Here is a 20,094-nt window from a genome sequence, read left to right as displayed (position 1 = left end):
CCTGGTGGCCATACTATTCCCCTCTCCTTTCTCAGAAATTTTCTTCATCAATCAAACAATTAAATTAACTAATTTATTAATCCTTTCTTTCTTTACCTGCTTTCATACTCCACCTCGATTTCCCTTCACTGCCTTTAGGCCTCTGTTCTAGTTCTTGATTAATGAAAACATTCTATAGCATTGTATAGTTTATATTAAACTGCAATCCCATCTGCCACTGCAGTGCCACTTTGTTTCCTAGATGTGCCATGTTTGAAGCTGAATTGCCACGTGTTTGTACCGCACACTAAGTCAGCCAGCTACATTAGCTTGATGCAATCTTTTGACCTAAAGTTGATGAAATCAATATTGTGAGCTATGAGGTGGTCAAACTTTATTGAAAATGACTGGAAATTAATGTTATTAAAGTAAAAAATACTGTAGGAACCAAAACAGGCTCAAATTATGTGATTTTTAGCTGTTTTTATCTTTTTTAAAAAAAAATACATATCCTAAACCAAAACACCTGAGGGTGGTTTTGCAAAACCAGAACTAAAACCAAAACACAAAAGTTAATCCAGATCCAAAGCCAAAACAAGGGGGATTGGCACACATCTCTTTAAAAAAATATATATCTCTGTTTCTTACTTTTCTGAAATGGAGGGATGATTTTTGGCAATCTAATATATTTTAAATACAGATACATTTTGGGACCTCAGTTTACTTTACAACTATGCTGATATTTGTTTTACATAGAAAATAAAAAATAAAAAACAGGATTTTTTGTGTTTAACAGGTGCTAAACACAGATAGAGGCAGGATAAGGAGCAGGAACAAGTGGAGGAGGAGCTGGGTCCATCAGAGGAGTCACCAGTGGAGAAGGAGCATTTGGAGGTGAAGCAAGTGTTACAAGTAGCGGTCACAACTTGACCCTTTCTGACAGCCTTCCTAGGCAGGACGGGGTTACTCCTGTTGTTCCAGTTGCTAGGCGATCAGCACGCCTCAGGAAGTGATGTCTTATCCACAGGTGCAACTTGATTAAGTACTTCAACCTATTTATACTTACTGAACTATTGCACCTGTGCCGACTATAGCGTCTGTGGATTTCATCAGCTTAGCTGCATGGGCAGCTTTTGTTCTCTCCATGATATTGAGTCCATGATATTGAGTCCAAATTGCGTACCCTCAAACAGGGTCAGAAGGTAGCGAAGGATTACTCATCAGAGTTCCGCAGATGGGCAACTGACTCAAGTTGGAATGATCCGGCCCTACGTATCGTCTTCGTCTTTCTGAGGCCATCAAGGACATTTTTGTTCAACATTCACCTCCTGAGTCCTTGGATGATCTTATGCAACAAGCCATTAGGATAGGGAACATAAACGAGAATAAAATCTTCCATCAAATCACCGTGTTCTCTGGACTGGCTTCCATCTTCAGTCACAGAGGAACCTATGCAAATTGGGTCCTCTCGCCTATCATCAGAAGAGAGACGCAGAAGAGGGTCCCTCGGCCTCTGTATGTATTGCGGTGTCTAGGGACATACTGTGAATAATTATCCACTCAGACCGGTAAAAAGACAGGGCCTAAGTGTTTGGGAGGATTTACACTTGGGTCTGGCCTCTATTACTTTCAAGAATTCTGTTTTAGTCCCAGCAGCAACTTGCTAATTCTACTTTGTCTACTTCAGCCTTCCTTGATAGTGGGGTGGCAGGCAATTTTATGGATTTTCATTTCTTTCACACTCTGGGAGTTCCAGCTGTCCCCTTGGAACAGAAAATGACAATCTGTGGTCTGGACGGAGGTTTGATTTCTTCAGGACATGTGAAGTTTAAGACGTCTCCTCTACGTTTTTTGGTAGGGTATTTACACTCAGAGACTTTGTTCTTTTACCTCTTAAATTGTCCTTTGGCTCCAGTCATTCTAGGTCTTCCATGGCTTAGGGATCACAATCCTGTGATTAATTGGCAATCTGGTGAAATAATCAAATAGAGTCAGACTTGTCAGAATCATTGCTTGACTATGCCTATTCAGTCCGTACTTCCTACGATTTCTGAGACATCTCCGGCTATTCCACTTCAGTACAGAGATTACGCTGATGTTTTCTCCAAAAAACTTGCAGATGTTCTTCCTCCACATAGGTTTTATGACTGTGCTATCAATTTGATACCCAACACCAAATTACCCAAAGGCCGGTTGTATTCCCTCTCAATACCGGAGGAAAAAGCTATAACAGAGTACATCCAAGATTCCTTGACTAAAGGATTCATCTGTCCCTAAAAATCACCACTGGGAGCTGTTTTTTTCTTCGTGGGGAAGAAAGATGTGTCTCTTTGTCCCTGTATTGATTACAGGGGACTCAACAACATTACAGTAAAGAATTCATACCCGTTACCTCTTATTCCAGTATTTTTCAATCAGCTGCATCAGGCTAATATATTCTCCAAGATTGACCTCCGAGGGGCATCAGGAAGTGATGTCTCATCCACAGGTGCAGCTTGATTAAGTGCTTCAGCCTATTTATACTTACTGAACTATTGCACCTGTGCCGACTATAGCGTGTCTGTGGATTTCATCAGCTTAGCTGCATAGGCAGCTTTTGTTCTCTCCATGATATTGCTTCCATTTTGCTTCCCAGCCAACACCAAGCAGCTTCCGTGCATCCAACATTCACCATACGGCTTCCTGGCCGCACCAAGTAGCTCCCGTGCTGCCACCAATCTCCAAATGGCTTCCTAGCTGCATCTAGCAGCTCCTGTGCTGCCAACGTTCACCATACGGCTTCCTAGCTGCACCAAGTAGCTCCCGTGCTACCACCATTCTTCATTCGGCTTCTTAGCCAATCCAAGCAACTCCCGTGCTGCATCATCGGCACCTTCGCCGCAACATCGGCACACTTGCCGCACCATCGGCTCTCAAAGCCATCTTCATACTCTAGACTGTTTATATATGGCTATTGCCACAACATCGGCACCATCGCAGCAATATCGGCACCATCGCCGCAACATCGGCACAATTGCTACACCATCTGTATCATTGCCATATCATCAATGCAATTGCCAACACATCAAAACCATTACCTGTATCAGCTCTAACTGTACACTTCAACTCTTGAATTCCCTTGTACCTCCGTGTGAGCCTCTACTACCCTGAGCGTAAATCCAGGCGGCCGCCTAAGTACCGGTGAACATATCATAGTTCTAAGGGAACAGCGGGTGGTTGTTATTGGTGAAGATCTCGCTAGCCGGGTTCTAGGGGTCTCACATGGAGCAGGCAATGGGATTCATAACGGCAAGACCATCAGAGGCAAGCCCATCAAACAATGTAGGTGGCCACTGGAAGAGATTCAAGAGGCTCTTGGCAATGTTGAGAAAGGTAAATAAAGGTGTAGTGTTCTCTTTTTTTGTCTATCTATTATTTCTGTGCTGTTTCCTGTATAGATAATAGCATAGAGCATTTAGATGAGTGCATGTTGATAAAGTCAAGCAATTCTGTGGTTTCGGACGTCATACAGTCTGTACTGCATCATCTTATGCTTTCACCATTTTGTCCCCCAAACCACCCCCTCCCCAAATTTTAGTTCATTAGATAAACAAGTTTTTTAAGAGACCTACTACGGCAATTTATGAGAGCCTTTAAAAAATGTCAAAAAGCAATGACCACCAATCAACCCTCATGTAACCAATTTAAGTATGTAGTGTGGAATTTTATAATGATGTATTATTGCTAAATAACCATAAATGCTTTAATAATGTGTTCTTTTTATTTCTTCTACAGATATGAAGCCTTACGAGTTGCCCCATTAACTCAACAATGTCAGAGGTGTTACATTCAATGTCTGCATGCCAAAATCTGCATGAGGAGTCATGGGGATGTGTAACTACACAATAAATCTCCAGGGATCATGCAAAATGTTTAATGTTCTTTAATTGGTAAAAATCAGCATGAACATTTGGTTGAGGTGCTAATACACTGGATGGAAAGGTGATGTCTATGCTGCCAATGTCGCTTTCTGGCTATATGCTCTTACCTATATGTTTGAATGCCACAGTTTTTGCGCTTAGCATAAAAGTGTAGCTTATTATGCCCAGCCAGAGAAGGCCATATCTCATAGACTAGTATTATATTGTTTATTTATATAAAACACTAAATGCTCAATGATGTACAGAGAATATTTGTCATTCACATCAGTCACTGCCCCAACGGAGTCTAAATTCCATAATACATGGGTCCATTTTTGGATGGCAGCCACTTGAACTACTGTACCAATACAGGTGTATTCTGCATCTCAGTGCCCTGTAAGATCAGTGTCAAGACAGTTTTGTCTGTAGCTGCCACAAAAGAAATCTTAGCAAACACCTCACATAATGATGATGATGATGATGATGATGATGATGATGATGATGATGATGATGATGATGATGATGATTAATGTATAGTATTAGAGATGGGCGGTTTAGTTTTTCAGAAAACAGAAAACACCCGAACTTTGGGGTTCAGAGTGAATCAAGTCCCGGCTCAGGTCTTCCCATGATCAGATCTCAGAATGAAGCTAAACATAATTTTCTTAGAAATGTTGGATCTTGCGTGTTTTGGATCCCTCCCTCATGATCAGGCGCCATTTCACAGGCTTTAGTTAGTCTTAAGAAATGCTGTTAGGATGCCATTAGGAGGACAGAGAAAATTGTAGTAGTAGGTAAATGGGGAGTAGGTGGGAATTGTGATTGGCTGCAGGTATATTTTTGTGTATGTGTGTTTGTCAGAGACACTAGATAGAAACAACAACTGCAGTCCAGTGCACTGCAGCGCAAAAAAACAGGATACTATGTGTTTGTCAGTCATAGTAGCACCTGCAATCTAGTGCTGCAAAGCAAACAGGCTTTTGTGTTTTTGTGTTATGTATGTATGTAGAATTATACTGCAGCATATTTTATATATATATTGTGACACAGTCAGGGTAGGGGTACCTCTCCTTGGATAGATGGACTCCCTTTTTACTCACACAGCAGCCGTAGGATCAGGATACAAGTCTGGGGTTCTCGTACAAACTGGTTGGCACCAGTCTTTAGTGTGCCAAATGAATGTAAACATAAACAAAACATAACATAAGTCCTATCCCGGCTGGGCACTAGCTACACAGCAGATTCCCTCTCTATAATAATGGTAGGGCCTATTGCCCTCACCATCAACAAAACACATGCACAGTACTTACAAGGAAAGTAACCAAGTGTCTCTGAACAGGGTAGTCTGCCTGCTCTCCCAGGTGTGAGACATTCAGCCACAAACAACCCCAGCTTATATTAGCCATTTCCAGCTGCAAGCCCTAATGAGGCTGTTACCAGGCTGAAAGGCCCAAAACCTGGAGTGGCCTGTGGATGGAGCCCTCCCTCTCTTCACATCCACACCCCCAGGACCCAAACCGACTTTTCTCTAAAGCTGACATTTCTAGTCTGTTTTTCCCAAACAGACTTCTCCTGGGGGTTTCAGAGCACATATGACAGGAACCTAGAACATACATATAAGCCATTCCACACTTCTCCAGTGCTTCTATCACAATATATATATATATATATATATATATACGATATATATATATATATATCCAGATCAATCAATGGCGGACTCAGCGTCTTGTAACCACAACAAAGGGTTTATTTATTCTGGAATAAAGAAATTCTTTGTTGTATTTATAAGACTGTGAGTGCTGCCATTGATTGATCTGGATACGTAGGGGATTTTCCTCCCCAAGGCAGGCACCGGTGCAAGTTTATATTTACTCTTATATTGAGAGGAGTGCCGGGGATTTAGTTTTTTCTCTCTCTCTCTCTCTATATATATATATTTATAAATAAATGGTACTGATATGAGCACTAGTCCCTATAGAGATTCTGTGTAGGCAAAGTTCATATAAATCAAAATGTTCCACTATAATTCCGTCATCAGGGTGGCTGCTCGCAGTTCTCCAACTGTTGTGCGGACCCAAGGAATTATGAAATATAAAAGGTGAGAACAAGTGCCATATAGTGTAATATATTTATATGATTTAACTGCACACTCTTAGAAATGTAAATGCATACCATGTGTGCCTAGTACATAGGCATATAATGATGATAAATCTTAAATCCACAAGTAAAACGCTCTTTTGTAGGATCAAAAAAATCCATTCACTCCAGGTAGAATGATTGATGGGGAGAGAGGAAAACTCGCACAGTGTAGAAAGTTTAAAAAGCATTTTATTTACAGATACAAGATACAAAAAATGCACAATTACCATTTAAAAGTGATATAAAAGCTTATCTGAATTAATACAGCAGTCCCGGTAGCAGGGGTTATCACAGCCTCTACGCGTTTCGTCTCTTACACCTACATAGCCGGACTTCGTCAGGAGGATTCCTATTTGGGAGCAGTTCCAGACTTATATACCCTGTTCAATTAATGCACTGTACCCAAGAACGAAATATCCTGTTTTTGGCCGCAGGGCTCCATTTTGGATGTTACTGCTCATGCGCGGGAGAAGTAAATATTGCGAGGTGTCCCGATAAGTACACCAAGCGGCGACCTCCGCCAAACACAACAAATGTGCACACTTAAAGCGGGGACACATCCACGAGGGGACTCTATGGGATTCCCGCAATCCCCAAAAATAGATCGCATGCTCCCTCAGGCTTTATCTACCACCAAACATCAGTATGGAGGCAATGTTTTTCCAGAATGGCGGCCCTTTTGCTGTAGTCTCTCTCATTCTACATGCAGTGGCCATTTTGTCATCTCCCATGGAGAGTTAAAAATACATTTATGTGCGAACTTGCAGATAAAAACAGGGTTCTAAAACAAAGGCAGATTATCTATTAACCATATACAATTCTAAAAGGCAGTACATATATAGATGTACATACATATTTATATACACATATATATATCAATATCATTATTAAAAAATAGCTTATTACCATAATATTAAATATAGATACATTTGGAGATATACAATACAAAAATACCCATAGCATTGCTTCCCCAATGGTCCCAATAAAGTGCATATTAATGGCAATTTAAAAAGAAATACTAAATATTAAATTTTAAATTTAAAAAAGGTAAATAACATTAATAAAAATGGTGTGATTTCATACATTTCATTTAAAACATGTGGAACCCAAGTATTGAGAGTAAAGATCCAATACAACTCTCTCTGGGATAACCTCTTTTCTCTACCTCCACCTCTTTCACATAACTGTACATTTTCTATTGTGAAGTTTTTGTTGTGGACCCGGGGTGGTGATAGGAGCAGACACTGAAGCAGATTTAAATGAAAATGAGGAACTTTTAATAAGTGGCTTAGTAGACATGGAAATGGCAAAAGAAAAAGTCCAGGTATAGCACAGAAGTGCACTTGAGAACTGTAGTGAAGCTAATGGGAGAATGTCCAGATAGTGACAGGCAGGAATAGTCCAGTATGCAGATTTTGTGAGGCTGAAATGAATTTGCAGGCTGAATAGAATTTGCAGGCTGAAGTGAATTTTCAGGCTGAAGTGAATAATGTCCAGAGGAAATGCAAGTGGAGGTAGGGTGCAGGGTAACAGCTGACACAGGTACTCAGGCAATGGGAGAGGTAATTGGAGGAGGCAGGGGAATCCAGCAGGGTAAGGAGCAGGTTAGGTGAAACAGGCTTAGGTAGCTTTTCCAAGGAGGCAGGTTACGAGCTCTCTCCCAGCTGCTGCTAATAAACATGTTGCACTGGCAATGCAAGGAAGCTCTGAACTCCCTTAATTCCCCAGTGCTCAGCTGTGACTGGTCAGAGAGGAGCATGTGACAGACCAGGATAGGGCGACTAGGTCACATGACCGGAGGTAAGATGGCGGCGCCCATGCCAGAGTGGAATGGAAGCACCACCAGGCCTAACCAGACCAGAGTGACAGTATGCCCGCACAGCCAATGCACCCCGCCAAGCACCAGCTCCACCACCAGATGCCCCTCACCCTAGCATCCTCACAGGTATCACCCACCAACCGCCATACCCCCATTGCCAAGCCCCACCCCCCATGATTGAGGACCCCTCGCGACCCCCCTCTCCCTTAATTACACATACCTGCATGATCCAGGCTTCGGTGATGTCCTCCATGTCTACCGGTCAGCTGACATCCCATACTGCACTGGGACCCTGTCATGACGACTGGGCCGCAGTGTGGCATGGGAGACCAGCTGACCAGAGAGAGGACATCACCGAAGCCCCAAGCACTGGTCCCTGGACTTTGGTAAGTTTGTTTTTTTTTTACTATTTTTAAAAAATTTTTTTGCAGTGTATCAGCGTGTGGTCTGTTTAGACCACACGCTGATCACTGGGGCCGGCTCCGGGCTCTGCTCTCCCCGTCAGAGCGGAGCAGGTGTCCGGTAACTGGGGGAGACCCTGGACAATTTATTTTTAGTAACTTTGGCCAGATCACAATTCCCATTGCAATTATGGGAAATGCGATCTGCTTACTAAAAAAAAGTGATACTTATGGGTTGGAGTAGAATTTTGCGAATTCTACTCCAATTGCCCTTTAGTAACTTTTGGTGAAAATAAAATAATGTGAAAATGGTGTGAAAACACCCTTTTTCACTTTATTTTAGTAAAAATAATGTTAATAATTAGAGCCCTTAGTCCCATTGGATCTGCATTATGATATCTATTGAAGTGTTTAGATATGGAGTGGTTATCAAATTTATTTATAATACCCCCTCACATGTTCTTGTATTCTTAGTTTAATATTTCTTTTAGTTCTACTGACATATTTAAGATGACACAGATACTCAATCACATAAATTACCCATGTCGTCATACAATTCATTAATCTCTTGATTTTATACAAAGTTGTATTATAGATAAAAAATTTACCATTATCACTGCTGACAAATTTGCATATGTTGCAACTATTGCACGTAAAGAAACCTTTACTGTTATGGATCCATTGTTGAAGTTTCGCTTCCAAGGACTCTAAATTACTAGAGGCCAGATGGTTTTTAAAATTTCTTGCTTTCCTAAAGGCTATTCTTGGTTTATCTTCTCCTCCGTAGTGAAAAATATAATTTGTATTAATCACATAGTCGACGTTTCAATGCAGGAGCTTTTCATCAGGACAGGTGTACAGGTACATATATATATATATTTATATAGTACCCCTGTGTCCAAAGTCCGAAGTGCCAGTATTGATACTAAAATACATTCATGGAAGAAAGGACGGCACTCAGAGTATTTCATAGAGAAATGATCTGTTTAAGTCTTCATATTCATAATCAATGTTTCAGTGCCCACAGCACCGTCATCAGGATAAACACAATAAGTACAATCAATGGTAGGTGACACATTGATTGTACTTATTGTGTTTGTCCTGACGACAGTGCTGTGGGCACTGAAACGTTGATTATGAATATGAAGACTTAAACAGATCGTTTTTCTATTAAATCCTCTGTGTGCCGTCCTTTCTTCCATGGATATATATCAGGTAGCTTTTCCTCATAGGAGAAATAAGATTATACCCAAGTTTATGTTAAAGAATATGGAGTTTTATTGAGAAACAGGGAACTGATTAGCATGTTGAATAGCATCAGATCTAGTAAGTCCAGAATGAAAGGAAATAACTTTAGCATGTAAGTTCTGAGAATCTGTGAATAGAAGGTAACAGCTTACTTGGAGCAGGATGACTGGTGCTAGTGTATAAACTCCACAACAAGCTGGACACTAGTCAGATGATACTGGATTATCCTCAGTAGACAAATACAGGAATCCTGAGTGCGGGTCACTGGGGTTTGCCCAGCAAGATGAGAGGGAAATCCTAAGTCAAAGGTAGAGATGTGTATCCAGCTAGACTGTGATGACTTTGGCTTGCGATGAGTGTGGGTCTTTTAAGTACTAAAAGGTGCGTCAAACTCCGGGTGAAGTACACTGAGATGCATCATGGAGATATGGATGGAATACACTGGTGTGCATCTTTGGGTGCTCCGGGTTTGTACCCAAAGTTGCATCCTTAGACAAAGGAGTAGAACATGAAAATGCTTAGAAAGTCCAAGACTTGAAGGTATCAGGAGCCAAATACTTAGGACTTGAGGCACTGAATGAGCATCCAAGAAGGGTTTATATATGCAGTACCTGTTGCTGATTGGTGGCTGACTCCCAGCTGACTAGAGAACAAAGAATCACTGGTGGACCCTGGCTACAGCAAAATGGCCATACCCTTGAACAGGAGGATGACATCACACTGCACGAGGGATGCCAGTCAGTGTAGAGGGGAAGACCTGCGCCCTGTGGCTGGAGTGTTGCTACGAAGATGACTGGCGGCTGCCCAGGACCAAGAAACTGGAGGTAAGTAATGCTGTGGCTGGGCTCTGCATTGGGTCCTGGTAACAGAGTTCCTGACACAACAGCAGCACTAGGCATACTGGTGTCAATCTGTTGAAAAAACTCAGAGATGTGTTAAAACTCTCCTCAGGATTTGTCATTTCCAATAATGCAAGTAACATTATATGAGCATTACAACTGGGTGAATTTGAAAGTGTACTATGCTTTGCACACACAATAAACTTGGTGGTTCAGAATTTTTTTAAATGGTATATGTAGGACATGCTGTCTGTGGCAGGTAAAATTTCTGAGCATTTTTGGCATTCAACAACCACATGTAAAAGTTTGCAGCAGCTACAAGAACAGTTCAACTTGCAATTCCACCAACTGAAGCAAGAGATAGTAACCAGGTAGAATTCCTCCCTTTATATGCTTCAGTGACTGGATAAACAGCAAAAAGCCATACAAACCCATACAACAAGCCATGACATAGGGAGAGGAGAGGGAATGTACCTTACTCCAGCATGGAGAATACTCTCTGTTTTATGCAAGATACTGAAACCATTTGAAATAGTAACCAATGAAGTGAGTTCACACAATTCCAGCCTGAGTCAGGTGATTCCATTAATTAAACTACTGGAAAAGCAGCTAGAGAAACTGAAGATGGACAAGAAACAAAGTGATTCTGCTAAGTATGTTGGACTTGTACATCAAGTTCTTAATTCCCTTCACCAGGACCAAAGGGTTTGAAACATCTTGCAATTTGATCACTAAATTTTGGCATCCATGCTTTATCCTAGGTTTAAGTCATACATAATGTCTTTCTTTCCAACTGACACAGATCTTAAGAGATGCCAAGTGCATGACACAATGACATCTCCTGCTTCAGTTTCTCCTGCAAATTCTGCTGCCAGGAAGAAACAAACCTTTCCTAAGAGACCCATTGGTGATGAGGATAAGTCAACTCAGTGCACTAGAGTGAAACACCATTATGATATCTGGTCAGGCTTAAAAAAAATGTCCAGAATCATTCATAGCTTGTTTTGGTGGAGCCCAAACAAACCAAGAACTTCAGCCACATAAGTGGCAGTCCCTGTCACTGAAGTGCTTGGTTTAAACTGTGCATGTCCTTTTTAATTTACAACATAAGGGTGGGTGGAAGCAATTCAATTGTGCACCACTTTGCATTATGGGCTTTGCCAAGATTTTGAGTGTCTTTTCTTTGCTGGGGCCTTCATGTTCTTTTGTATCTTCTAATGCCATCCATCACCAGCTTCTCAACCAGGCACATAGACCTCTTTTCCTGCAGCTTCTCAGCAGATACAGAGTACTGTCATCAATATAACCATATAATTGTTAATTATTGACTTCGACTAGGCTATTACTTTGCCTTAAATCCTGAGGCCTGTGATTTGCAGTTTGGATTCAGTTTCCACTTTAAAAATATCATTGGGATTTTTGATGCTTACATTTTAATATTTTTTTGTCCATGGATCATATTTGTTTTTCAATATAGTTATAATAATATATTACTATAATCAATCAAATAATCAATCAATCAATCAATCAGTCTCATTGAGATTTGTAATGCTTGTTTTTAATAGTTTGTTCCATATATCACTTATTTTCTTTATATATATTATTACTGTAATCAATCAATTAATCAATCTCATTTGGATTTAGGATGCTTCTTTGGTACTACTGTTTTCCATTTCTCCCATTTTTCTACAATTATATTAACACTGTAATCAATCAACTAATCAATCAATCAATCAATCAATCAATCAATCAATTTATCTCATTGGGATTTTTGGATGCTTGTTTTTTAATAGTTTGCTCCATTTATCACATTTTTTCCGTTATAGTTATACTAGCAACCCGCCCCATCTTAGCACGGGAGCAATTTCATCTCGCCACAGCCCCCTGTATCTCATAACAACCTCTGCCAAGTCACCACAGTCCCCTGTATCTCACAATAGCCTCCCGTTTCTTTCTATTACCCCCTGAATCTCACAACAGCCTCCTGCTTCTCACTCCTGACCACTGCATTTCATCACAACATCCTATATTTCACCACAGCTCCTTGCATCTCCCCACAGGCCCCTGCTTCTCATTCCTGCCACTTGTTCTTACCACAGCCCCCTGCATCTCACCACATACACTTGCTTCTCACTTCTGCCCCCTGCATCTCACAAGTTTCACCACAAAAACCCCCTGCTGCTGCCCTGCAGCTGGCAGGGGCCCAGGCCACTGGTATTATCTGGTAAAGGCAGGAAGACCATGGATGAGAGATTTGTATTGCAGCTATTGTAAGTATTATCAGCAGCATGTCCCTGGGGCTGGGGCAACTGTGCATATTTCTGCAGCCTCCATGTGCACCGCTCTCTGGCTGCCAAACCTCATGATGACCAATGTCCTCTTTGCACAATGTACCCTCTATTTCCTGGTCTTTCTGTTAAGCTTCCTTGCCATGGTGCCCCTGTCCAAGAACAGCACTGTCTTCCATGAGAGGTGCCTCTTGTTCACCGAGGGCATATAAGTGAGTGGGAACATCATGCTATAGTGGGAGCACTTCATGGTGGAGAAGTGGTGGCTGGAGTCTGCCTGCAGGTACAGCATAGGTATGGACATCAGTATACGATGGTTACTAACCATCAATGTTTTTGTTCCAAACCATTTGATGGTGGTGATGTGAAGTTTGCCATTTATTCGATGGTGTTCCAATGAGTTTTGTTTTAATTCCTGATAGCTATGCCTTCCTTTTCTCCTTCGTGGCTAATGTGTCTGCATCAGGGCATCTTCATGGTTTCTTTCTCTCACATTCTGTCTGCCTCTGATGTTACCCTGCTCAGTCCCTGACTCCCTTCCCTTCTCTAGGCTGCTGCTAAGCAACAAGGATCATTGCTAGATCTGATTGGCTCTCATTGTCTCAGGGAGCCAATCAGAATGCAGTCCTCACCCCTGCAGCGGCAGTCAGTCACTCACACAGCACAACAGTTTTTTCTGTGACTTGCTTTAGTAAAATTGCCACTGCTCAACTCCCTTTTGCTACAGATGAATGGTTTATACACATAAACATGCCACAACCAATGTTATATAGAATAGTGAAAACTCCCTCAAAATCCATCCAGTGGTTCAAGAGATTAGCCAGAACAAACAGACAGACCCTATATAGAGAAATATGTTAGTATAGTTATCAACCACTTAATCAATGCAAAGAAAATAGGTGCAAGATGAAAGTGTCCTTGGACCCTTCCACCCACCTTTATGTTGTATATTAAACAGGGCATGCACAGTTTAACAAACCAATCACTTCAGTGTCAGGGACTGCAACTTGTGGCTGAAGTGATTGGTTTATTTGGGCCCCCACAAAAGCTACAAATGGGCAGCTGACATAGCTAGCAATTATTTCTACATACAAACTGGCTCCATAGAGGCAAGATGTTGTAGCCATTATCATCCTCTACCTTATCAGTGTGTACTGTACATCATCTTTACACAATATTAATTTGTCTCCGCTGGAATCCACCATTACAGGTGTCTCTGGAAAGGTCTTCCTTGTGGAATTTGTAGTTCACTTTGATGAACATCATCTTTTCCACATTTTGAGGAAGTAGCCACCTATGCTGATCGCTGACAAAGTTCCTGGCTGTGCAGAAAACTCTTTGTGAGTACACAATGGAGGTTGGGCAGTTTAAGTAAAACAAATCCAGTTTGTGCAAAGGCCTCTAAATTGCCTTTTTTCAGTTAGTAGTCAAACAGACTGTCTGACATGACTATTTGGATGCTATAATTAAAATGATCCACAACCATTCTTTGAATGGTGACAGTATCAGATGGTCACGCTAGAGCTCTCACTAATTTTGGTCAATTCTTTTAGACCCAACCAGATGTATTGACTCATCTGCATCACCAGTGGGTCTCTAAGGAAAGCTTAATCTTTTCTTGGCAGCTGTAGTTGCTAGAGAAACTGAAGGAGGAGACATTGCCATGTCACTTGAGCTGCCAACTTGATCGCCAACAGCTCTTTGCATCTCTTCAGATCTGTGTCCATTGGAAATAAAGATACAATGTACAACTTAAACTTAGGATGAAGCACGTTCGCCAAAATATATTGATCTGATTTTAAAATGTTGACAGCCCTTGGATCCTGGTGAAGCAAATAAAGGACTTCATCTACAAGTCTGACGTACTTAGCGGAATCACCTCGTTTTAGCTCCTTCTTAAATTTCTTGTGCTGCTTTTCCAAAAGTTTAATTAGGAGATTAAAATGAATCAAGCTGGCAGTGTCTGAACTCACTTCTCAGGGGACAACTTCAAAGGGTTTCAGCACCTTGCACAACACAGAAAGTATTCTCCACTGTGCTGAATAAGGTACATTCTCCCTATGCCATAGCTCATTGCGTAGCTTTGGGCGGCTTTTTGCTTTTCCTCTATCCACTGAAGCATAAAAATGGTGAAATTTCGCCTCTCTCTTCAGTTGGCGGCAGGGCAAATTAAACTGTTTTTGTAGTGGCTGCAATCTTCTACATACAGCTGCTAAATGCCAAAAATGTCCAGAAAGTTTTCGGGCTACAGACAGCATTTACTTCATGACACTGTCATTTTGCAAAACAAATTTGCAGCACCACATTGCGTAAACAAAACATGGGACATTTTAAAAATCACCCAACTGTAATGCTCTCTCATTATTTGTGGCATTGTCAGATATCACAAATTCCTAGGGGAGGGCTCAGCCTTTTCAAATTGGATGCAGGACTATTTCTGATCATGATTGAGGATATTGATGATGAATGTGGCGATGGAGATTGCAGGTGCTTTGATCTACCAGAGAGAAGGGAGTTAGCTGGCGCTGGACTGCTTGTTGATAATTTTTTAGCCTAATATTCTGATTTTGTAAAAAAATATTCATGCAAGCGCTGCAAATGATGTAACAGGGAGGAGTTTCCTAGATGCTTAAACTCCCTACCTCTACATAATGTGAGTTTACATAAGCTAAAGATGGCAAGACTATTGTTGTCTAGATTTGGGTAAAAGTAAAACCACACATAAGAGGTGGATTTTTTTGTCTTATGTCCAGACATGATAATGGCCTTCTTCTTATCATGGGCAAGAACTGCTTCCACTGGTGCCTCACTTACACAAACAACATCCTCATCATCAACATCCTTATCATTAACATCCTCAGAATCAACATCTTCATTAGTGCCTGCATCAGCTACACAAATATCCCTCTCAACCTGTTGCACTTCTACTGTAGCATCCTCAATGTCTAGGTCAGCAACTTCTTGACTTGTGCTGATTATGCCCACATTTGCAGAGGGTACAGAAATGGAAGAAGGAGACTTCATGAAGGTCAGTCTCACAAATAGCACTCAAAGACAGACTTATACTGCTTTTTTACCTAAATTCCAGGTCTGACCCAGAGGTTGGAATAGGGTTCCAATCCAGATCAGACCCCGGCACTGACCCAGGATATTTCTGAGTTGGCGCCATTCACACCAGAGCCGGGTCTGCATAAACCCGGCTTTTCCAGCATTAAAGTGGACACTTGGAGATGACGTAATTTCCATGCGCCACTGAAACGCCCAATTGGCAGGCATGCGGCATGATCCAGGTCCCTATGACCTGGATCACGCCGTTTACACTGCAGAGTTTCACGAGTTATTCTCATGTTAAACCCCGTTAGTTACCTTTCCCCTTTTACACCAATTAGCTACCTGGGTTAACCCTGTAATACAGGGGGTGGGGTATTGTGTAAGCGCTCTAAGGTTCTGTTCTATTACTTAAGGTTGTGATTAGTGTTGCCAGTGGGTGATATATGTAATTAACCTATTTCCCTCTTATTTTGAGATATATGGGTTGTGTCGCTAAAAGTCCTGGTGTGATCCACCTAAAAAAGTCTGTAGGGTGGGTGTTCTTATAGCACAGTCTCAGAAATAAATCACCAGTTTGCAAAAACTTTGGGCAGGTACTTTCATCTGTGTCTCAATAATGCATTCTGATTAGTGGTGTTCAGCAGTCACTGGTATGTAGATATTCTCCCCTCTCCACCTGGTATTAACCCTGCAATAACCCGTGTTTTAGCTCTGGTGTAAAAGGGATATTAGACTCTCCTCAGGGATTTGTGACATTTCTGGACAACACACAGTTTGTTCTACTGCCTAGTTTTTTTTTTCACCATTGATATTCCGGTTTACATTTTTTGACACCTATTGCATGACTGACTGACAGCAAATGCAGAACCACCATTCAGAAATGAAGGACAAGGCCTGAGCCTTTCCTTGCCACTGAGTGTGGTGTATGGCATGTTGGCAATTTTATGTTTTTCTGCCTGAAAGTTTCCCGTTACTCAAGGTATTTTTTTTCTTTACCAAGTAGTAGTAAAATATGTTTTTTGGGGATTTTAGATGCCCTGACTGAAAGCTTCTATACCCTTGAGCATCAGCTTTAGTAGATGACATTGAAGCAGTATTGTCATGATGACTGGTGGTGGCAGCATCTGCAGTGCTAGTGCTTGATTGCTGCACCTGCTGTTCTATTGACTGATCATCATGTTCCATATCGACGCCTGCATTTTTTATTTTATTTTAGCAAAGGAAAAGTGTGACACACTGCACAGTTAGTATAAGCAGTGGTCCATGACCTACTGACCGTTACTGACTGTTATATATCACAGAAACAATATCACAGCATAAATTTTATATCACGAATAAAAGAAAATATATTTTTTTTTACACAAAAATATGTGCCCACCAACTAAGACCCACTGCACGGTGGTTATTAACCTTCAGACCATTACTGACCTGTATATATCACAGACACAGCATCACAGACTGCATTTTTTTTCAGTTACTTTTTAGCACCAAAATTTTGTTTTAATCCACACAACAATATTAATTATAAAAAAATAATTAAGTATACAAAAAAAAATACAATGAATTGCTGACTGCCTATTGAACAAACTAGCTTGGTCAGATTTAGCTAGGGGATTGTCACTGTACTGTAGGTGGCACTGCTCATCGAAGACAGTGTCACTAAACCTGTCCTACTTCTGACTCTCAGGGGTAAATTTACTAAAGTGAGAGTTTTTAGAAGTGAGTTTTAAAAGTGATGTTGCCCATAGCAACCAATCAGATTCTACTTAACATTTAACTAGCACCTTCTAGAAGATAATACAGTAGCTAGAATTTTGTTGCTATGGGCAACATCACTTTTAAAACTCACTTCTAAAAACTCTCACTTTAGTAAATTTACCCCTCACTGTCACTAACTGACTGTAACTGTCACTGACATTCACTAACTAATCTAACTACCTTACCCTCCTTCTCCTCCTGCGGTCTTGTGACAAATGATGGTAAATCACCATGGGTGGGACTAATATTGGATCCAAAACACGTGAGATACGACGCTGGGAAGATTATGTCACACTTTGTTTTCACATCTGAAATGGCACGGAGATCCGAACAGCCTGCATTAGTTGTGCGAAGAGGGCGGACAGGAGAGTGGAGGGAAATGAGGTCAGAGATGTAAATGGGAGAGGAATGGGTCAGGGCTATGTAAGTGAGTGTGAGAACCTTGAATTGGGTTCTAAAAGGGAAGGGGAGTCAGTGGAGGGCTTGTAGGAGAGGGGAGGCAGATGTAGAGCGTTTGGAGAGGAAAATGAGTCGAGCAGCAGCATTGAGGACAGACTGGAGAGGAGAGAAATGGGAGTTGGGGAGGCCAGATAGGAGGAGGTTACAGTAGTCAAATCTGGATATGACCAGTGAGTGTATGAGGGTTTTGGTGGCATCCTGGGTGAGAAAGGGTCTAGTCTTGCAAATATTTTTGAGATGGAAATGACAGGACTGGGAGAAGCTCTGGATATGTGGTTTGTAGGAAAATGAGGAGTCCAGGATAACTCCAAGACAGTGCACTGTGGGGCTAGAAGAGATAGTTGTGCCATCAACTGTTAAAGAAATAGTGGAAAGTGAGGTTATATTGGGGGGTGGGAAAATGATCAGCTCAGTCTTAGACATGTTAAGTTTAAGAAATCGCTGGGACATCCAGGAAGAAATAGCAGAGAGACAGTTGGAGATACGAGTGAGGAGAGAGGGGGAGAGGCCAGGGGAGGAAAGGTAGATCTGAGTATCATCGGCATAGAGAAGATAATGGAGGTCAAAAGAGCTGATGAGTTCACCTAGAGAGGACGTATAGAGGGAGAATAGTAGAGTTCCAAGAACGGAATCTTGGGGAACACCTACTGTAAGAGGCTGTGGTGGGGAAGAGGAGTCATGAGAAGGACTGGTCGGAGAAGTAGGAGGACAGCCAGGAGAAAGCAGTGTCACGTAGACCAAGGGAGTGAAGGATTTGCAGCAGGAGAGGGTGATCAACAGTGTCGAAGGCAGCAGAGAGGTCAAGGAGAATAAGCAGAGAGTAGTGGCCCTTGGATTTGGCAGCAAGGAGGTCATTGCTGACTTTTGTGAAGGCAGTTTCAGTATGAATCTACAGTAGAATCTACAGTTTGTCCACAGAGCATGCTCAACAGTGCTAAAGTACCGTAGATGGCAAATTTATAGAGTGCACCAGTAGGTTATACATAATTTCCTGTATGTTTTATTATCCATGTGAGATTCTGTTATTTTGGACACAAAATAATTCGGAATCACAATTTAGTGACTCACATGTTAAAGTGAAGTCACAAAATGTTATGGAAAGAACATTACTGCGGTAAACTGGTTATCTTAGCTTTGATCTGCATGGAATTTGTATGCTGTTAACCTTTACCATCCATCCCCATGGTCCAATAAATATACTAGTAGGTTAATTTGCTTCTTACTACATTAATGTGCATGGGTGTGTATGTGTTTGTCTGTAGTAGTGGTAAGGAAATTAAATTGTATGCTCCACTGGGGGAGGACATTGGGCCTGATTCAGCAAGGAACACAATATAGCGTACGCACACAGTTTCACTGCTAATATATGCAAATCCATAGCCATCGCAATGCCACCGCAGCACAAAATAAGGATGCCCAGCACTACATAAGGACGCCCACTTCACCTAACATCCGTAATGTTAAGCAAGACTGCAAAAACATCGGTACAATTGAGTTTCATTGGACTCATGTGCACAGTTAAGGCAGGTCAGACCTCACTCAGGAATTGGTTACTTATGCGCATGCTATGAGGCCTCAGGCTGCGTATGTTATTGCAGTGGATAATTTATGCACACCCTTGCAATGCTGTTAAAACGCACTGGCACGCCTGCGTTTGCACGACCACCCCCCATTACCACCCACAATTGTCACTTTCTTTTTATCACTCTGCCATGGGTCTGCGTAGTCACTGTGATCACAGTTCCAATCGCAGCGGCAAGTTCGCATGCGCAGAGCGCAACAATCATCCGATTGCATGCGTATAAGCAACTGCATTCCTTGCTGAATCAGGCCCATAATGTGAAAGAATAAACATTCACTGTAAAGCACTGCTTAATATGTTGCCGATATATAAAGAGTAATACTGCCCTCTATTGGTAATAAGATGATAATTGTCTTACATGACGTTTATGGAAGACTCCCAAACAATCTATGATATCACTAATCTGACAACATACCTTGAATGCCAGAAGAAACTGAATACAAATGTTACAAAATTCTGAACACTACATCTTGTTCCTTACCTTTTTGGAACATATAGATATATTCCAGTTCCCCAGATACAGTACTCCTAGTATAGGATTATCATGATAATATACCATGTCATGGCATTATCCTTATTATATACTATGACATCACTACTGCAACTTTGCGTGTGCTTTTGTGTGGTGT

The sequence above is a fragment of the Taudactylus pleione genome, unplaced genomic scaffold (assembly GCF_031769625.1).
Source record: "Taudactylus pleione unplaced genomic scaffold, aTauple2 ptg000392l, whole genome shotgun sequence".
Classification (NCBI taxonomy): domain Eukaryota; kingdom Metazoa; phylum Chordata; class Amphibia; order Anura; family Myobatrachidae; genus Taudactylus; species Taudactylus pleione.
This window is presented reverse-complemented; position numbering follows the sequence as displayed.